A 20,933-nucleotide genomic window follows, 5' to 3' on the forward strand; every position below is an offset into this window, starting at 1 on the left:
GGATGGTTAGGAAGCTGAACCACCTTACCTGTTCCTAACAATCTCTCAACTAAGGACCTAGTTTATGTTACCAGATCCAAAGACTGATGCAAGAAGTTTTCTCATAATTATATATCTCAAGTAACCAATATATTTTGCCTGAAAACTCACCCTGTACTAGTCAATCAGTTATTGTTTCCATGTTCCTTTGATTGAATACAGGGGATGGAGGTAGGGTAGCATGCGACACCTGTTTTTCTTTTCTTTTTTGGTTATTTAAATTTAATATTTTACTTTTTCCCCAATTACATGTAAAAACTATTTCAACATTCTTTTGTTTTTCAAATTTTGAGTTCCAAATTCTGTCCCTCCATCTTCTCCCCCGCCCATTGAGAAGACAAGCAATTTGATATAGGTTATACATGACACCTCTTTCTCTAATTTCAGGAAATTGCACCAGTTCACTCTCCCTCTCCCAACTTGGAAAGTTTTGAATCTTTCCTCCAATTAGAAATCAGATTACCTAATTTTGTCCTGGTTAATGGTTTTCTTTTAATTAATTGATCTTACTTGATTAATTATTTTTAATATATAAAAATCTGTCTCACTCTGTGTTCAGGGTCTTTGCACTAACTGGGGAATCCATTGATCCATTTATTATGCCTGTTTTGCTAATAAATCGTACAGCTGGGATTGTTTCCTCAGTTATTATTACTTCTCCACCACACAACCTGAAGTATGAAGAGGTATCTCCATACACATTTCACCTTCTCTGAGGCAGGAGGGAGATCAACTTACGTTTTGTACAAAGTTAACAATCACTCAGATATGACAAAAATACAAAAGTGCATGTCAAAACACCAATTTCCCCTGTTCTCCAAGATGATTACAATATTAAGTCTTGTTTCCTGAAACTACTTCTGTGTACTTACAATCTTAAGCACCTGTTTAAAACTTTTGACAAGAAACTATTCTTAAAGGGCATTTTATTTTAAAAGGGAAAAAAGAGAGGGAATTCTAGTGACTGTAATGTCCTACATATTAAACAAAGGTTCATTCCTTGATTACTACTCTGAGATAAAAATCATTCCTCACACTGAGACAAAAATAGACAGCAGCTTGCAAAGTTAAAAAAAAGTATGGAAATGAGACAAAGTAAGACAAGGCCTCCAGACCTATGGGAAAAATCAATCTGATGGGGAATTGACAAACTTGTTTAATGTGTGGGCCCAAGATTTGAGGGCTGACCTGTAGAGACCTTCTCTTAGACATGCAGCAAAGCTACTGTCAGTTTTCTTAATCTGTTCAATTATACAGCAGAATCTCAGAGGCAACTTTTTTTTTCTGCAAGCATCACTTTATATTAACTTTTCTCATTGTGTTTGAAACATCAAGTCATCTTCTCTCTTCTCCTCAATCCAAAATAAATAATTAAAAGCAACAACTGCCCTACAATTGCAAGTATTATACAAGCGGGAATGGCAAGTTTGGGTTTGACTGAAGCAGAATCAAACAGAATGAAAGCTGCGTTCAACATTTCCACAGTAGTTGTGTCACTCATAGCTCTAGTAGCAAGTCATTGAAATCAATAGGATTTTTCTCTGCTGAGACAATGGTAAGTGCTCTCTGTCCCATTATACCTCAGCCTAGGCAAAAGAGGGATCTGAGAGAAATGGTACAAGAAATGGCTCTATTGATAAGCAGCCTATTTTTTTAAAGTTTATACAATTCTTCTTCAATAAATCACTACAGCAAATTGATGAAATAGGGAAATTCAGACACAGAGAGAGGCAGATCAAAAAGGAGCTGACAAAGCTAACTCACTTTAACACCTGCCCAGCAAGACCTGACAGCAAGAAAACTCGATACTCCATAAACAAATTTAACTCTGCATTTCACACAAATAGACCAATCCTGGCAATAAACATATAGTTTTCCCCTAAAGTTCTTCCCTAGCACTTCACTGAGGGGTAGACGTGACCCTGTGCTTCTGATGGCTGTGATAATGGGCTCCTGGTGCTGGCAGGTCTTACCAACCTGGAAAGGCTCCTAATATAGACCCAAATATAGTCTGTGTGTTTGTCATCTGTGAACTAGCAAAGCTCAATTCAGAGACTCATTACTAGGTTGGCCACAGGGTGATAATTTGTTTTTGTTTGGGGGGGGGGCTTTTTTGCCCATGTGTGACAGGTATAGCAAACCATGCAATTAATTTTGTAATACCTAGTTTGAGTACTATCGATTTAAAGCTGGAAGAGCCCTCAGAGGCCACTTAGTCTACTCCCCTCATTTTAAAATGAGGAAACTGAGGCCCAGGGAGATGACATGAATTGTCCAGAGTCACTCAGATGGTATCCTGTGGAATTTGAACCCAGGACTTCCTGACTCCAAGTCAAGTACTTTATTCACTATATCATGTTTTTCTTACCATAAAAGACAGGTTTGCTATTTAGGATTTTTTTTGCAACTACAAGTGTCATCTTTTCTCTGTGAATGTAAATACATTGAAATTGCCTGCTGGAATTGTATACATGTTAGTAATTGAGTAACTACCTGCTAACACATCTCACAGATATGAGTCATCCCAACATAGGAAGTATTGAGGGGAGAAAAGGTCCTGGGTGAATGTCAGCCCATTTGTTCAGTCTGGAGACTTAATCAGGAGAGTCTAGAGATAAAATAAATGGGTCCTGACTAAACAATGGTATGTTTTTTCTTTGTTTTCCTCATGAAGCCCATATGAGTCTATGTGAAGGATGAGCCCTTTGGCTCCAGACATTGTGTTATAGAGTGCAGCCAAGATCATAAGAGCAACATAGGAGTGTTCCTATGTTGGAAGACAGATCCAACGAATCAGCAATACTGTGAGTTGGAGGCCCTCCCCAATTGTCCTTTATACCCTCAACCAATTAAAATGTTCAAAAACCCCAAAGCATGGATCTGGGAGCCAGGGTGCCATACAATACCTTGATTCACCACCATTGGCTATCCTACAACCCTTGGAAATCAGGAAAACTATTACTGATATGAAGTGGGATTTTTCCTGTATATTGGAGAGGGTCAGGAGACCTTCTTTGGTTGCTGTTCCCCAAACATTGGTTTGGCACAGATTTGAAGATGTACAGTCTTTGTGGGCTGTAAGGATATTCTTTACTAAATCTCATTAGACTATATAAATTTTATGCATGGGTCTTTTTTCCCTTCCCAGTGTAGATCTTACTACACTACACTTACTACAAAATCATTCATTTAGAGAAACATTTGCCTCCATATGTAGGAATCAATATGGGCTACAAAGACAGATCACCTTCCATACCTGTTTTAAGAAAAGATCCTGCAGACTTTACAAATGGCACAATTTCATCGTACCAGCGCACAAAGGGCTGTTGTGATGTGCAAAGGTAGAGGGATACACACCCTGATAAAATTTCAGGTTCTTGAAATGTTGACATTTACCTACTCAGAGAGACTCCACTAAATCCTAATCTGATGCCTTGTGTGGATGATGCTGAGTTTGCAAATGCCACTCCAGTGGAGTACAGGTTCTTACAGGTTCTACCAGCTGGAAAGGCTCCAGGCATAGGTCTGAGGTAATAAATCATATACCTGTTGTCCAAGAACCAACCTAGGTAAGTTAAAAAAAAGGATTCCTCACAAGTTGGTCACAGAGTGATGAATTTTTCAGCCTCAGTAACTCTCAAAACCTACTAAATTATAAAGGCATTGTAATCTGCATACCTACATCAATTAAATCATGGATTTTTGAAGTATTCAAATGTAGCAAGACCCTACACTTGCTTTCCCAACCCATACCCACATTAGCAGGTGAGGTCCCTGGAGCTCAGCTGCCTACATCTCTTCCTCAGGGGTTCTAAGACTACCCCTGAAAGTTCTGGGTATCTTTTAAATTCTATTGATTCAAGCCATCATTCTGGTGTTTTATCCCCAATATCACTGTCAGTAATTAGTGCCCTAATATCAGCTAATCAATTAATAAACATTAGCTTTTTTAAAGTGATATTTTCTGAGATTGTATAGCAAGAACAGAAGTAGAACACATCCTCCTGAATTGGAAACATACCCTCTACCACCTCATTCCCTAGGGAGAAGGTGCTCAAACATAAAGAAAATGCTATAAACATTCATCCCACCACCAAATTCACTTCTGAATGCAATCTAACTAATGCAAATTACTTTCTTGCTTATAGGGCACAACATCTTGGTGGAAGAGTTGATCCACTGCTGGACTAGGTCAAGCAGGTCATTCCTCATGACTGGCTTCCCATTAGAATGGGCTACTGATGTTTCTTGCAACCTCCCATAAGGTTCCTGTTCGTAGCTTGGTCCATTCCATCTTGACATTCATTCACTAAGAGATGAGAAAACAAACAAATATAAAGAGGCACAGGAATAGGAAGGCTCAGGCCTCTCTCCTCACCTGGATGCTTGTAACATTTCTTCCCTCACCAGGAAATGGAGATTTGGTCTTTCCATTGCACACACACTCAGCTCCAACTCAGCATTCAATTAAAAAGCATTTCTTTACCCCACAATGAGCAGACAAAAAAAACAGTCACAGAATATCTTGTTATGGTTTGAATTAGGGGCATTTCCAAAAGCAAGCTCACCAAGCCCCTAATCCCCCACCCCCCATGGATTGGCAGGAGGTAGAGCACATTTCATATGCTCTTAGGACTGGACCCCCATTAGCTAGTCCCACATTACATAAATATATACACGTATGGGGGGGAATAGATAAATAGATGATTGATAGATATATTTCATAAGTATCCATCCATATATACAAATATATACATATATACAAATATGTATATATATATGTATATATCAACCCTTTAAGAATTTAAATTACAGAGTAGTTGCACTCTGTGTAGAAGGGAGTTTCTTTACCAGGAATTTGCTATACCAATGAAATCATAGATTCAGTCAGAAGGAAGGAAGGAAAGATAGAAGAGAAGAAAGATGAAAGGAAGAAAATATAAAAGGAAGGAAAGAAGAATGGAGGAAAGAAAGGTAGGAAATAAGGATAGAAGGAAGGAAAGAGAGAAGGAAGGAAAAAGGAGGGAAGGATAGACAGATTTATTAAGTACTTCCTGATGATTTGATTGCACAAATGTAAGCAAAAAGGAAAGATAATCCCTACCCTCAAGGAGCTTGCATTCTAATGGTGGAAGACACCACACAAAAAAGGAGCTGAAAAGCAAGGGTAAGGATAGCGGATGATGTAGAGATAAAACTGCTTGACACAGGGTCATGATTTCGAAGTCCAGAAGCCAGAAACAGTTCTTGGGAAGGGAATGAAGCCAGATTGAGGGTCTCCCTCACCCCTGCCAAAAAAAAAAAAGTGGAGGCCCAAAGAGGAACTCACTAATGGGAAAAGGGGGCAAGATCTTACATAGAAGTATTCCAGATTGAGAATACCTTCGGGATGGCTGAATATTCCAGAATGAAGAAGCTCCAGCCTCTGAGGGAAGTTTCTAGATGACACAGCAAGAAATGGATTGTTTTGAAGTTTAGAAGCCAGGAACAAGGGCCAGGAGGGGCTTTGCTCAAATACACAAGTCCCCACATCTATGTGTGTCTGGAGTCTTCACTCTCTAGCATAACATAGGGGCATCTTTGACTTTCTACAGGGGATATTATTTCTCTTGAATCAAGTTCTCACCCAAAAAAACCAGGCAGAATCACTGCACCAAGCAGTCTAGAAGGGTGACACTAGCTCTTCCCTTAAACGTACACTTGCCATAATGTACACAGGAAGGTTTAATTAGAGGTAAAGATGAGAGGGGGAGATAGAAACAAACATTATTTAGAAGAATGTTGTGTAACACAATCACAATGTTGGATTTACAAGGAAAGGTTCAGTCTAGGGGCTGGGGTAGATAGAGTGAATATTTCCAAAGATGACGGCAATATAAAAGCAAAAAGCTTATTTTTTAAAATGGATTTCCAGATCTGCTCACAGGAATATCTTTAACTCTGTGCAGTAGAAATGCTATGTTTGTGATGAATACTATTATAGTAGTTGAAAATACAATAGGTGGAATCATTTCGGGTGCCCTGTGGGTTAAATAGAAAATGTGGGTTATCCTGGGACCCTAATACATGTAATATTGTTTCCATTGTAAGAGAGATGTTTCATACCTCCCAGCTCCAAATAATGTAACTAGCAAAATTCTCTGCAACCTGATACCTTTATCAGGTAAGAATGCCTCTTTGACTGATTTGCAGAATCAATAGTCAATCAAAGGCATAAAACACATGGGAACAAGCTAATTAATTAAGTTAGGAAGGGGTGAAGTGCTTCAGGCCATTGGATGAAATCAGATAGCAAAATATATTGGGATTGGTTGAAAGAATTGAACTTATATCTGGGTCTATATATATTCAGAAAGAGATTCCATCAGGAGCATTTGAGAAACTGCTTCTAGAGTTAAACTTCAGGAGTGCTTTGAGAAGCAGGTATTTGTGCCTGTAATCAGAGGGCAGCAAGGTGTATGTTGGGAGTGGGGAGTGAGTCCAGAGAGAGCGTGGCACCTTCTCCACCCACCCACCTGCCAATGCATCCAGCTGGAAGCTGAAAGAAGACAAATTCTACACAATGAGGAATGACACTTTCAGAGAGCATTTGGGACAGAGAAAATTGTAGCTTCAAAACTCAAAAAGCATTCCAACCCTCAGGGCCAGCAAAGGGCCACACTACCACAGGAGAACTTTATAAGGACTCCACAATGGGAGAAAAGGACTTGCCTTCAAGACAGACGTGTTACTCCTTTGCTACTTGTCCTCCCTCTCTAAGAAGGATGAGCCCATTTTCTCCTGGACTCAGTATGTAGTGGAAGAAGAGTAAGTCACAGATTTTTTTTTGGGGGGGGGAGGTTCATACCAACTTTTCTCGATAAAAATAGCCTTAATAAATACTCTTAATTAAAAGCTAATTAACTTTGGCTGGGAGATTGATATTAAATATCAATAGGGAGCCCACCAATGGGTGCCTGTGAACAACAGGAGTAGAAAAACACTCCCAGCCCCTCAGGGTTACCCCTGCAGCCCTGAATGGAGAAGTAGTCTGCTATCCTCTGTGGATACAACCCACTAAAGTCAGCGGCAGCTGGGAAGGAAAATGTTTTCCTGGGATCTTGGCATACTAAGAACAGATTTGTTTGTTTGTTTTAATTTTCAAATTAAACGGTTGCCCTTAACCTTCCAATATTTAAATTATTCTTTGAAGATGTTTTGTGTTGAGGTACCCTGTACCCTGTAGCCCCTTCAAAGTTAAAATATAGCTCAGAGGATGTCTAATTTGAGCTAAGGGAGTAATTTGTACCATGAATGAGAATCTGGTTGACTGTGTAATACTAAATTGTAGGGTTGGAATACTTAGTTAAAAGAGGGCAAGGGATGCCTTTGAAAATGGAGGACTGCTCATGTTTTTGTTTGACATTAGTCCCCAGAATGGTATCAGGCAATGCAGTGAGGGAATTTTGTTTTGTTTTAGTTGTTGAAAGGCTGCCCTAATCTCAGGTCAGTCAGTGTTTCAGTCCTTGGTCTCAAAAAGAATGTGTTTGTGGATTATGGGTTTATCATGAATGCTATGCAAAAGATTAGACTGGCCTACAAGGAAGTAAGGCTAAGGTAGATTTGTTTCCCTCATGAGGGATTAAGGGACTCTGTGATTCAGCTTGTGAAAACTACATTTTCGAGGTAGAAGCTTCAGAGCTCAGTCATGTGCTGGAGGTAAAGAAACTCATGCATTTTTACCATACACTGATAGATCAGCAACCCAAACAAAATGGCTGGGGCCTGAATGCATAAATGTGAAATCTTCAGATATTTCTTTTTGGGCTGACATTGTGTTCTCTGTATAAAGATTTACTCTAGCAACTCCTTCTCCATTTCCACCCTCCAGCTTCAGCCATGTCACTTAAAATTTACACAGAATTTATAACTGTAACATACAAGGGTGATATTACTTTTATTTTGAATGGGATGTTGTCTTTTCCACATGTTTCTGAAGCCACAAATTGTGTTAGATCTCATGGGAAATTTGTGATGGTGTCAGGTAAATGCCTGTCACTGCAGCAAAGACTGCAAAAATAGTATAACCCTTGATAAAGACCTGGATAAAGTCGTTAGAGGTTGCAGCAAGTACAACAATGTCTACAACCCAATTAGTGGTAGCTGACCTTGTTTCAATAAGTCAAATAGGCATCACATGTATCAGGACAAGCAGGTGTTATCACACTCTACATATTTTTCAGTTTTTATATTTTATTTTTCCAATTACATGCAAAAGCAATTTCTAACATTCATTTTTTTTAATTTTGAGTTCCAAATTCTCTCCCTCTCCTTGAGAAGACAAACAATTTGATATAGATTATACATGTACCTGTTATCACACTGCAAAGACTCCATCACTACTAACAGAACAACAACATATGTTTGCCCACACAAGTTTCTATGCATTAGCCTCCTGTGGTCACTTAACTGACCATTTGTCCTCTTATCCACTCATTTTGCTTTTTACTTGCTAAACTATGTACTCTTTTGTTTATATGGGTTTCCCTGACTGTCAGTATTCATATTCATGTATGTATATTACATATTCATGTAAATATATAAAGGCCATATTCTACTCCTTCTTTGGTTACAAACTGAACATTGAGATAAGCTGCTATTCCTAGTTGTCCTCCTTCCTATCACTGTATTCCTAGCTTCAAGCTAACTACTTGATAATCTTTCCTTCTTTACATTATTTCTTTATATTAAAAGAGAGAGCATGGTATAATGGAAATATCACTGAATTAGAGTAAGAATCCTTGCTAGCTGAGTGATTGTGGTCAGCTCTGAGCCTTGGCTTCCTCATATGTGAAATGGAGATAACCATATTTACACTACCTGCCTCCCAGGGTTGATTTGGGAGTCATGGGATGAGAAAAAACCATGTTGTTTTATTGTTTTCTGGTGGGGGGGGTTAAGCCCCAACTATCTGGAATAGTACGATCAGAAAATATCAGTGGGACCTCTGATGATATTTATGGGTCTCCTAAATCAGTTCTCCCAACTTGGGATATTTGTCCACTACAATCAGAAAGGAATAAATACAAAAGAAGTTTGTGCTCAGGAACATGTAGCAGCCTGGTGAGGAGAAAAGCAGTCAAGTCCTTCCCTGACTCAGCAACTCATAGTAGTTCTCCTTACTCTGGTGGAAAGTAATCAGAGAAGAGTAAGAGATAAACATAAACTTTTTGTATGTACATTCAGTTCCAATTCAGGCTCTCCCATATCATCGGTCCTTTGAGCTCTGAAGCCAATTAGAAGGCTTTTCACCACCACCCTTTAGTCACTAATGGCCAAACATAATCTCATTAAGCCTTCACAGGATTGTAGTGGGGTGGGGAATATGTGTATGTTCTGTATAACCCATTAGAAAGGGCAAATCTGAGCATGCTTTAAGGGCTGGAATCTTGTCTGCCAGTATCTCCTTCTCCACTCCACAGTGCATTCTCAAACATAGGTCTAGAAAGTGAGCTATGCTAGCTTCTCACCTTGGTTAAGCCAAGATACTAGAACATAGTTTTTATTTTGTTGAGTTTTGTTTTTGTTTTTGTTTTTAGAGATCCTGGAGAGGACATAGGTTTTACTGAGTCTAAAAAATAATCCATTTTTCAAAATAGGGCACAGTTCAAAGAATTGACTTGGCAAGTACCTTTGGTTTTCCAGTTGAAAACAACTGGACTCACCTATAATAACCTAGTCACCAGAAGGAATGTGAACTTCTTAAATCCTATATGTACCTAAGACAGTGGTCTCAAAAGTGGGAACCATGCATCCCAAGGGCCCATGGGATGGCATGAGGTACACAGCCAACCAATCTGAGGGTAGGTCACATCCCACCCTCCTTTATTAGCCAGTTTCAGGGTGTCTCTCCAACACAACCCCAATACTCTTTTCACTTGTGACCTAATATTCCAGTCTCCACTCTAACCCTTCCTACTACTATGGGAAGCTACCAGCCTCTCTTCTTCTGCACCAGATATCCATAGCTCAGGGTAGTTACAATCTAGCAGTGACCTACCTACCTGCAACAAATGTTGCAAGGAAGGGAAGTCCCATCCGGTCCCCTAGTACATTGCCTTCTCTCCCATCACCTTGTAGCTACAGCAGGCATCTTTCAATGGGTTTTAGGCTTTGGGATAGCAGGTGGTAAGATACACATACACACTTGGTTTTTTGTTGGAACAAAATGAATTGCACAGGACGGATAGGCATGTCTGGGTTATAAACTTCTTTAAAAATCACATCTTTCCCTTCAAATCCACACCCATTCCAAATTTTGCTATTACTGTTGTAATAGTAATAGCACCCAGGTTGTCAGCTTTGATACCATCCTCAAATCTTCCTCTCACTGTCTAATCAATAGCCAAATCTTATTTCTGTCTCCATATCTCCTGCATCTGATCCCTTTATTCTCTCCATACAGCCATCAGCTATGTGTGAAGCAGGGATAGAGAGCTGTGCCTAAAGTTTGAGAGATCTGAGTTCAAATGCAGTCCCAGACACTAGACTAGCAAGTTTTAGTTGTCTGAGATTATCTGCCTTAATTTCCTCAACTACAAAATGTGGGTAATAATAGCACCTAACTCACAGGGTTGTTAGGATCCAATGAGATACTTAAAAAGCCCTTAGCACAGTGCCTGGCACATAGTAGGCACTTAATAAATGCCTGCTCTTTTTGTGTGCCTAGCTCATGCCCTCATCACCTCTAGCCTGTATTATAACAAAATTCTCCTAAGCCTCTCTCCTTGTCTCTTCTTTCCAATCCATCTTCCATACAACTGGCAAAATAATTTTTCAAATGCACATGTCACTCCCCTACTCAATAAGCTCTGGTGGCTCACTATTACCCTCAGAATCAATTCCAAACTCCTCTGTTGGCATTTAAAGACCTTCAAAATTTGTCCCCAATCTGCTTTTCCAGGTTTATTCCATATCACTCCCTGTCCCAAACTGGGCGTCCTGCTATATTCCTCACCCACGTAGTTCTAACTACTGTTTCTGAGCCTTTGTGTTCCAGGGTGATGCTGGAGCCACTTCAAACAGGCTTTCAAAAACCAATTGTTAAATTTTCCATGAAAGCATTTACAAAGCAAAGCAAAAAACTATAAATCCAGGCTTGATTTATTGTTTTGTTGGTTGTCTAGGCCTAAGAAAGTGATAGAGAAAATGTTAACAATGTAGATTAATCTTAAAAGTGTTCTGTGCCTGTATCTTTTCTTTTTTCCCCAGAAAACAGGTTACAAAACCTTCACCAGTATGCCTCTGGCTATATCCCAGCTCGGAATGCATTCCCTCATTGCCACTGCCTCTTTGAATCCCTTCTTTCTTTCCTTGTTCTTAGAGCTACATGGTCTTTCCTGATCCCCGACTAAATAGATTCTGTATTCACATATTTGTGTGTGTAGAATCATAGATCTCTCTGATGCCCAGGGAGGTCATATCTTGCCCCAGATCATACAGCTGGTGAACATCAGAGGAGACCTGAGCCTCTGTCCTCTGAGTCCAGATGTTCTCTTTCCCGTGTCTACCACCCCTGAATATAAGCTCCTTGAAGAAATGGCCTGTTTCATTTTTGCCTTTGGATCTCCAGTGCCTAGCAGAATGCCTGGACTATAATAGGCACTTAAATTCTTGTTGATTGCTCAATCAATCATTGGAGAGAATGTCCAAATCCATGAGCTCACAGGGCCATTTGAGTACTTGTGCTTCACCTGCATGGTGTTAAGTGATGGGAATGCACTTACTCCAGGGAAGGAAAAAGAAGAGCTTCCTTGCCCTCAAGCAGTTTACATTTTAATGGGGGGAAACACTTAAAAGGAAGTTAGGGAGGTGAAGAGGTAAAAGAAGGTACCCACATAGGGGGCATGATGGCTAAAGTCCAGAGTGTCAGAAGCCATAGATCCATATTTGAATCCTTTCTTTTGGGCTACTTCAAGAGTTTTCTCTTTAACCTGGGAGCCCCAGAAGGGGGAAGAGAAGGTACCCACAAAGGGAGCATGATGGTCAAAATCCAGAAGTCAAACTCTGACCTGCACGCCTCCTCAAAGTGGAGACCCATAAAGAGAAGGAAGAAGTGAACCAGAGCGCTGGTGTGTTCCTGGGTGAGATCCCCAGGCAAGACATCTGAAAAGACAGCTGAGGCACATTAGAAAATAAAGGCCAGAGAGTTAGAAGTACAGCTGGGAGAGAAAGGAAAAGAGAGATATGCAGTACCCTGCAAACAACAATTACAAAACACATTTGTAGCACCCTGTATTCAAGTATTGGAAACAATAAAATATTTCAGTAGAAGTATTTATTTGATAAGTGCTACCAAAAACAAACCAATAAAAGAACTTCAAAATATCCCCTCTCTCCGCCCAACTTTACGTATGCCAATATATTCTCCGCAAAAATTCACTGATTATATCTCTTAACAAAGTGCTCTAAAGAGTGTTTGAACTTTTACAAAAAAAAAACCTTTCAAATTTGCTGACCTTCTCTGTGAGGACAAGTGGCTGTTAGTCTTATGCTATTTGTCAGATATTTTCAAAAATATATAGACACACACTTAATCTGTCCCTTCAAGCTAAAAAAGAAATATCTTTTGTTTTCACATCATCCTCATTTCCCAATATATCCATCACCCTTCTTCCACCCAGAGAATTCTTCATATCATAGAATAAAAAAGAAAGGGGGGGGAAACAATTCAGCAAAGCTAACCAACACATCAATCAAATCTGACAGTATATACAGTGTTCCATATCCATAGTCACCTATTTCTACAAATGAGGGAGGGAGGCACATCTTCATACAGGATGTCCCAAAAGTCTTCATGCAGTCTTAAAGTATTAAAGCCTAAAAGCCTCTGAGCAATTAAAGCTTAAAATTGCACCAAAACCTTTGGGACACCCTGTATATCTTCTTTGGAGCCACGTTTGGTCTTTATAAATTTACAGCATTCATTTTTTAATAATTTTTTTCATTTCCATTGTGTATTTCCATTTTGTATAAATATTGAATCATAGAATTTAAGTTACAAGGAACCTCAACAGCCAACTAATCTAACCCACACATGAAGGAAGCCTCAGTATAAATATATTCGACAGTGGTTGTCTACTTTCTCCTTGAAAACTTTTTTGATAGCTCTAATTGTTAGGAAGTTTTTTTCCTGAAATCAAGGTAAATATGCTTCTTTGTGACTTTTTTATAATTTTTCTATTTTTAGGCAATTGGGGTTACGTGACTTGCCCAGGGTCACACAGCTAGTGAGTGTCAAGTGTTTGGTCTGAGGCTGGATTTGAACTCAGGTCCTCCTGACTTCCGGGTCAGTGCTCTATCCACTGTGCCACCTAGCTGACCCCTCTTTGTGACTTCTAACCCTTGCTCCTGGTTCTGCCTTTCTGAACCAGACAGAACAAGTCTAATCCACCCTCCATGATAGCCTTTCAAATAATTGAACACAACTATCGTGTCCCTCTTGAATAGTGTCCTCCATGCTAAGTTTCTTCAACCAATCAGCTGAAGTCTCTACCATCCTGGTTATCCACCTCTGGATGATCTCCAGGTAATCAAAATCCTTATTAAAGCATGGTATATTCATGCCTCCACCAAGTTATAAAAGTGATTCTTTATACCCAAGTGCAAAATATTTGTTTGTCATTGTACACAGTAACAGCAGTATTATACAATGATCAACTGTGAATGGCTTAGCTATTTTCAGAAATACAATGATCCAAAGCAAATTCAAAGGACTGATGATGAAAAATGCTATCCACATCCAGAGAAAGAACCGATGGGGTACGAATGCAGATAAAGCATACTATTTTCCACTTTTTTTTTCCTTTTGGTCTTTTCCTTTTTCCACAACATTACCAATATGCAAATATGTTTTGCGTGATTGTACATATATAATCTATATCAAATTGCTTACCATCTTAGGGAGGGGGGAACTGAGGGAGTGAAGGAGAAGATTTGGAACCCAAATTTTTAAAAAATGTTAAAATTGTCTTTACATGTAATTGGGGTAATTTTTTTTTCATTTAAAAAAGATATTTGTACTGAATTTTATTTTATTGGATTAAGCCCAATGTTCTAGACTGTCAAGATCCTTTTGGTCCTGACTCTCCCTCCCATCTTTGGGTCGTTGCAAATCTAATAAGCATGTCATTTATGCCTCTATCCAAGTCACTGGCCTTGTGCCGTTTAGCATTTTTATCAATCACTAGAGATCTCCTACCAGCTTGACAATGAACCATAACGTTTATCGTTGAATCTAGCAATTAAACCAGTTCTGAAACCATCTGATTGTGTAATCACCTAATCCATATTTCTACATTTCCAAAAAAAATATTGTTTTCCTGATTTACTTCACTTTGCATCAGCTCATGTAAGTCTTTCCCATGCCTCTCTGTTATCTTCATATTTAGTCATTCCCAGATCTATGGCCATCTACTTCATCTCCACTTCTTTTGTAGTATGAAAAAAAAAATGCTGCTATAAATATTTTGAGCTATGTTGATATTCTTATCTTTAAGTTGCTTAGATCTATATCTAGATCAAAGGTCATGAACATTTTAGTCACTGTCAGCATAATCCCAAAATACTTTTCAGAATGATTGTACTAACATGACTCCATCAAGAGCTTATTAATGTGCCTGACTTTCCACATCCACTCCAATTCTAATTTCCCACCTTTTGTCATCTTTGCCAGTTTTATGGATATGAGATAAGACCTCAAAGTTGTTTTCACCTGCATTTCTCATTATTTATGATTTTCAACAATTTTAAATGTTAGTTAATAGTTTGTGATTCTTTTAGAGATTCTCATCCTACCTATCCTTGGTCTATATCCACTAGGATATGGCCTTTGGTATTACATATTTGTAAAAGTTCTCTATCTTGTATGATAAACAAAAGTGATGTTTCATCAAGAATGAGATATATGATTGTGATGGAATACTATTGTACTATAAGAAATGATGAGCTCAATGATCTTAGAAAGACATGGGCTAGGGGCAGGTAGGTGATACAGTGGATAGAGCACTGGCCCTGGAGTCAGGAGGACCTGACTTCAAATATGGTCTTAGATACTTGACACTAGCTGTGTGACCCTGGGCAAGTCATTTAACCCCAACTGCCTTGCCAAAAACAAAAACAAAAATAAACAAAAAACCTACAAATAGACTTGCACAAAGTAATGAAGGGCAAAATTAGCCAATATAATAAAAATGACAATTCTGCCTAAATCAGTTCACTTATTCAGTATCATACCAATCAAGCCACCAAAGAATTATTTTATAGGGCTAGAAAAAAATAGAACAAAATTCATCTGGAATAACAAAAGATCAAGAATGACGTGGGGTGGGGGGATGTGAAGGAAGGCAGCCTAGTAGTACCTGATTTCAAATTATATTACAAAGTCATAATCATCAAAACAATCTGGTTCTGTCTAAAAAAATAGTGGTGGATCAGTGGAATAGATTAGATACACAATACACAGTAGTAAATGGCCATAATAATGTAGTGTTTGATAAACCCAAAGAAACAAGCATTTGGGGCTAGAACTCACCATTCGACAAAAATTGCTGGGAAAACTGGAAAGCAGTTTAGCAGAAAGTGGGCATAGACAAATGTCTCACACTGTATAAGAAGACAAGGCCAAAATGGATACCTGAGAATAAGTAAGTTAGAGGAGTATGGAAAATTTTACCTGTCATATCTATGGAGAAAGGAAGACTTTATGACCAAACAAGAGATGGAGAAGATCATAGGAAATAAAATGGATAATTTTGATTACATGAAATTATAAAAAGCTTTTGCATAAACAGAATTAATGTGGCCAAAACTGGGGGGAAATTTTACAGCAAAGTTCTCTGATAAAGGCCTCATTTCTCAAATATATAGGGGATTGAGTGAAATTTGTAAAAATAAGAGCCATTCTCCAATTCATAAAAGGTCAAAGGATAAGAACAGGCAATTTTCAGAACAAGAAATCAAAGCTATAAATATCCGTATGAAAAAATACTCCAAATCACTATTGATTAGAAAAATGAAAATTAAAACAACTCTGAGGTACCACCATACCCATTAGATAGGCTAACATGACAGGAAAGGAAAATGGCAAATGCTGGAGGGGATGTGGGAAAAGTGGTGGAGTTGTGAACTGGTCCAACCATTCCAGAGAATGATTTGGAACTGTGCTCAGGGGGTGATAAAACTGTGCATAACCTTTGACCCAGCAATACCACTACCAGCTCTGTATCCCAAAAAGAAGGGGAAATAACAAATACAAAAGTGTTTATGGCAGCTCTTTTGGCTGGCAAAGAATTAGAAGCTGAGGGGATGAGCATCATTTGGGGAATGGCTGAACATGTCGAAATACATGGTTATGATGGAATACTCGGGCTAAAAGAAATGACAAGCAGAATATTTCAGAAGACCTGGGAATACTTACACAAACTGATTCAAAGTGAAGTCAAGAGAGCATTCTATGAAGTAACAGTAATATTGTAATGTTGATGAACTCTGAAAGACTTAGCTATTCTAATCAATACAGTGGTCCAAGACAATTCTGAAGGGACCGTGACAAAAAATGCTGCTCCCCTCCAGAGAAAGAACTGATGAACTTTAAATGTAGATTGAAGCGTATTTTTTTCACTTTATTTTTCTTGGACTTTGGAACATGGCTGCTATGGAGATATGTTTTGCAAAACTTCATGTGTATAATTATCATATTGCTTGTCTTCTCAAAGGTAGGGAAAGGGCTAGAGGGAGAGAGAGAGAAGTTGGCATTCAAAGTGTGAAAAAAATGAATATTGCAAATAAACAAAAAGGTGGGGGGAAAAGGAGTTAGGATCTCTAACCATAAAGGAAGAATTTCCTGATCTTAGTGCTTTTTGGAGAGAAAAGGGATTTGTCCACAGAGGTCCTGGTGCTGGGAAGAGTGAGAAAAAAGAGGCAATATCCATGACATTAGGGAAGAAGGAATGGGGAATTTAATACTCCCTTCCCCTAAACCAAAATAATGTTTTTCAGACAGTGGAAATCCAATGGGAAGGGATTGTCTAAGAGCTACAAAGCATATTTTTCTTCCAAGGGAGAGTTCAAAAGATAGGATGTAATTATATGTTTTGCAGAGACTGTGTAGGATCTTGTAAGGTAAGGTGTTGACCCACTGGCAATACTAAGTTCACAGTTTCCTTCTGAAAAGGGTCCAACCAAACTTTGAGAGTTGGGATAAGCTGAAAGAAGAATTGAATATATTATTTGCCAGCTATCATAAGTCCTTTTATGTGTTTTCAACATTTGATTCTTAATATATGAGTTTATATATTTTGATATTTATATTTGATGAATTTTCTCTGGGGCAAAAGAGAAGCTCTTTTATATTCAATTGTGTAAGATCTAGGAAACCTGGTATTAAATACTTGTAGAGGTGCTGGTAACCCCTTTTACCCATATTGTAGAAGCCTAGTAATAAGCTATATTTGGAGATTTTCCTGAAGCAAATTCTGAGTAGTAGCAATGAACCAAAGAAAATATGACCTTTTTTTTTTTTTACTATGACCCCAAACCCTGTTCTAATATAAAGGGACTTCAGTGTATATGCTGAAGTTTTCTCAAATGACCTAGTCTCACAGTTCCTCAATCTTTTTAACTCTTGAGACCTACTGCTTCATCTACCACAGCCACAAACAAGGAAAGTCATACCTTTAATTCATCATCACCTGCAAGTATTTCACTTTCCGTGATCAAGAATTCGAAATTCCGGGCAGCTTGGGGGTGCAGTGGATAGAGCACTGGCCCTGAATTCAGGAGGACCTGAGTTCAAATCCAGCTTCAGACACATAACACTTACTAGCTGTGTGACCCTGAGCAAGTCACTTAACCCCATTGCCTATACAAAAAAAAAAAAGGAATTTGAAATTCCCTTATCAATCTCTAAATTCCTATTATTCCATCTCTCTACGCCTCCCTTCTCCTAAATCCTTTTCTTTATCTTTACTGTGACTTCCAGTTTCTCCACCTGGCCTCTCTTGGTCATCATTCCTGGTCTGATTTCACTTTCCTACCTTCCTAATTTTGACTCTATAGTTAACCAGTTCAACATTATGTTATCTTCTAATTTTGAATCTCTGGCTTAAGGGATTATACCATTGTACCATGCCAGACCCAATCTTGAATTACTTATGTCATCTACCTCCTAGATCCTATTTATATGCTGCCAAAAGAAGATTGAGTGGGGGGGGAAGATGCAGCTATGTGGCACAGTGGATAGAGCTCCTGCCTTGGAGTCAGGAGGACCTGAATTCAAATCCAGCCTCAGATACCTGACACCTACTAGCTGTGTGAAGCCAGGCAAGTCACTTAACCACAATTGCCTCACAAAAAAAAAATATTAAAGGAGGTCACATTACAAATGTGACTGAGTCCATTACAAATTTATATAATCTGTTCCAATGGCTACAGGGCAATTCTTTCAGTCCTCCTTAATTGATTCTCTATCTTACTCATCACAGTACCTATTTTGAACCTCTTCTTTGCTCAAGTCTCCCATAGGACCCAATCAGGGATCTTTCTTCACTGAGAAAAAGGAGGCCATCATTGTGAACCCCAACTTCTTCCTTAATCTACATCTCAAAAACCTTTTGACATCTCCTGTTTTCTCCTCTCCATTCACTAATGAAATGAAGGCTAACCTGATCAAGGCTAACCTCTCTACATGCACATTTGATCTCATTCCTTCCCAAATCTTCCAGCAAATTATCCCCTCAAACATTATCTTTTACTAATCTCTGCCTTTCTACAGCTTCTTTTCTGCTATCTACAAACACACCTAGGTCTCCTCATTTCTTAAAAAAAAAAAAAAGTCCTCATTTGACCCTACCAGCCTCTCAGGCTATCCTATAGCTCTCCTCCCCATCAAAGCAAAAATCCCATAAAAAGCTATTTACCTCTATTGCCTCCATTTCTTTTCTCACTCCCTTTTTGGCCATTTACAATCCAGCAGCTAATTTCATCACCCAAATTAATTCGGTCTCTAAAGTTACTACTAATTTCTTAACTGTAAAATCCAATGATCTTTTCCCAGACCTCGTGCTTCTTGATCTCTCTTTAACACATGGCACTGTTGATCACTCTCTCTTCCTGGATGGTCTCTCATCTCTGGATTTTTATAATACTGTTTCTCTGCTCCCCCCTCCCCTTACTGCCACCTCCTTCTCCTCTTCTTCCTTCTCCTATATGACCACTTCTCAGTCTCCTTTACTGTATCTTCATCTCTATCCCACCACCTTACTGTGGATGTACTCAAGTCTCTCTCCTGGGTGGTCCCTCTTTTCTTCTCTATACTTTCCCTTGGTAACTTCTGTTTTCATGGGTTTAACTATCATCTCCTCAAAAACAGCTCCCAGATCTATATAGTCAGCTATTGTCATTCTCCTGAGCTTGGTTCCCATGTTATTAAATTTGAATTGGATGTTCCAGAGACATGTCAGATTCAACATCTCCAAAAAGAGAAGCTTTTCTCTTTCCCCCTCATTCACCCTCATCCAGACTTCTCTATTTCTATGTAGAGCATCACCATCATTCGAGTCACTCTTTTACAACCTGGGAGTCCCCCTTGAGCCCTCACTCTCCCACGCTCCAGTTGCCAAGGCTTATTAATTCTACCTCCACAACATTTCTCAACTACATTTTCTTGTCTCTGGAACACTAGTTCTAGTCCACACTAACTTGGATTACAGCAATGGCCTCCTAAATGACCTCTTTGCCCCAAATCTAATCTGCCCCATTTCTAATCCAGCCCCCACATAATTTCCAAAGTGGCACTCCCAAGCACAAGTCTGACCATATCACTTCCTTGCTCAAAAAATTCCATTGTCTTCCATGCACTCCAGAATAAATACAACTTTTCTTTTTAGAGCAACCTCGCTCTGACATATCTGTCCAGCCTTATTATACATTTTTCCCCTTCATGCACTCTACAATCCAGCCAAACTGACCTTGCTGCTCCTCACACAGGTTATCTCTCCTACACTGAAAGTACTTCCTCTTCACATCTGCCTTTTAAAATCTCTTTTCTTTCAAAGTTCATTTCAAGTATCACCTCTTCTGTGAGGTGTTTCCTGACTTCCTACTGCTAGTGCTTGTGCTCCTAAATTACCAGGCATTTATTTTAATTTCCAGATCTGCATTGATACAAGAAATTCCTCACTGGAAGCTCCCTACAGCAATTAGATCACAGGTCTGGTTAAAAAGGAAAAGTATTTTGTACCTATAATGCATGTAGGCTTTGGGCTCATTCTTCTAACCCCTGATAACACAGGCAGTTAGGGTCCCTCGGGATTTCTCGAGGTAAGGGTAACCTGTTGGGAAAGGAGCTCTCTCCAATGCTATTGCTCTTAAGGTCCCATTTAATTCCCTCCAATAGCAATTAACCAGTTATGTTTCCTCAAGATTATGTCATCAGTGATTGCAACCCCAATGTCACTTTGATCAATTAATATCATCAACTAGCTTTTATAAGGGATATTTACTGAGAAGATATAGCAAGACCTGAAGCACAAAAACTTTCAAAACTGGAAGCACACTTATCTCTAAACTTTTGGAAGAGTAGGTCCAAAATTAGGGTGGTCCGTATAGAATTTTCTCCCTCAACTAGGGCATATTCTTTTATATCCCCCTCAATCTCTCAAGAAAGTGGGTTTGTAACAGATGTGGTAGCTTCAAAACATTGTTCCCACCAATTTGGGGGGGCGATGAGCCATGGCAGATGGACGTCTTTCCCTTGCTTTCAGGACATGGTGTCCTGCCAATTTCCTCCAGAGCTGGGCTGGGTCAAGCGCTCTCCACTTCTGGCTGGGCTGCCTCACCAGGCTCAGCAGCCGGCA

This window comes from Phascolarctos cinereus, unplaced genomic scaffold (genome assembly GCF_003287225.1).
Source record: "Phascolarctos cinereus isolate Bilbo 61053 unplaced genomic scaffold, phaCin_HiC Scaffold_4;HRSCAF=312, whole genome shotgun sequence".
NCBI lineage: Eukaryota > Metazoa > Chordata > Mammalia > Diprotodontia > Phascolarctidae > Phascolarctos > Phascolarctos cinereus.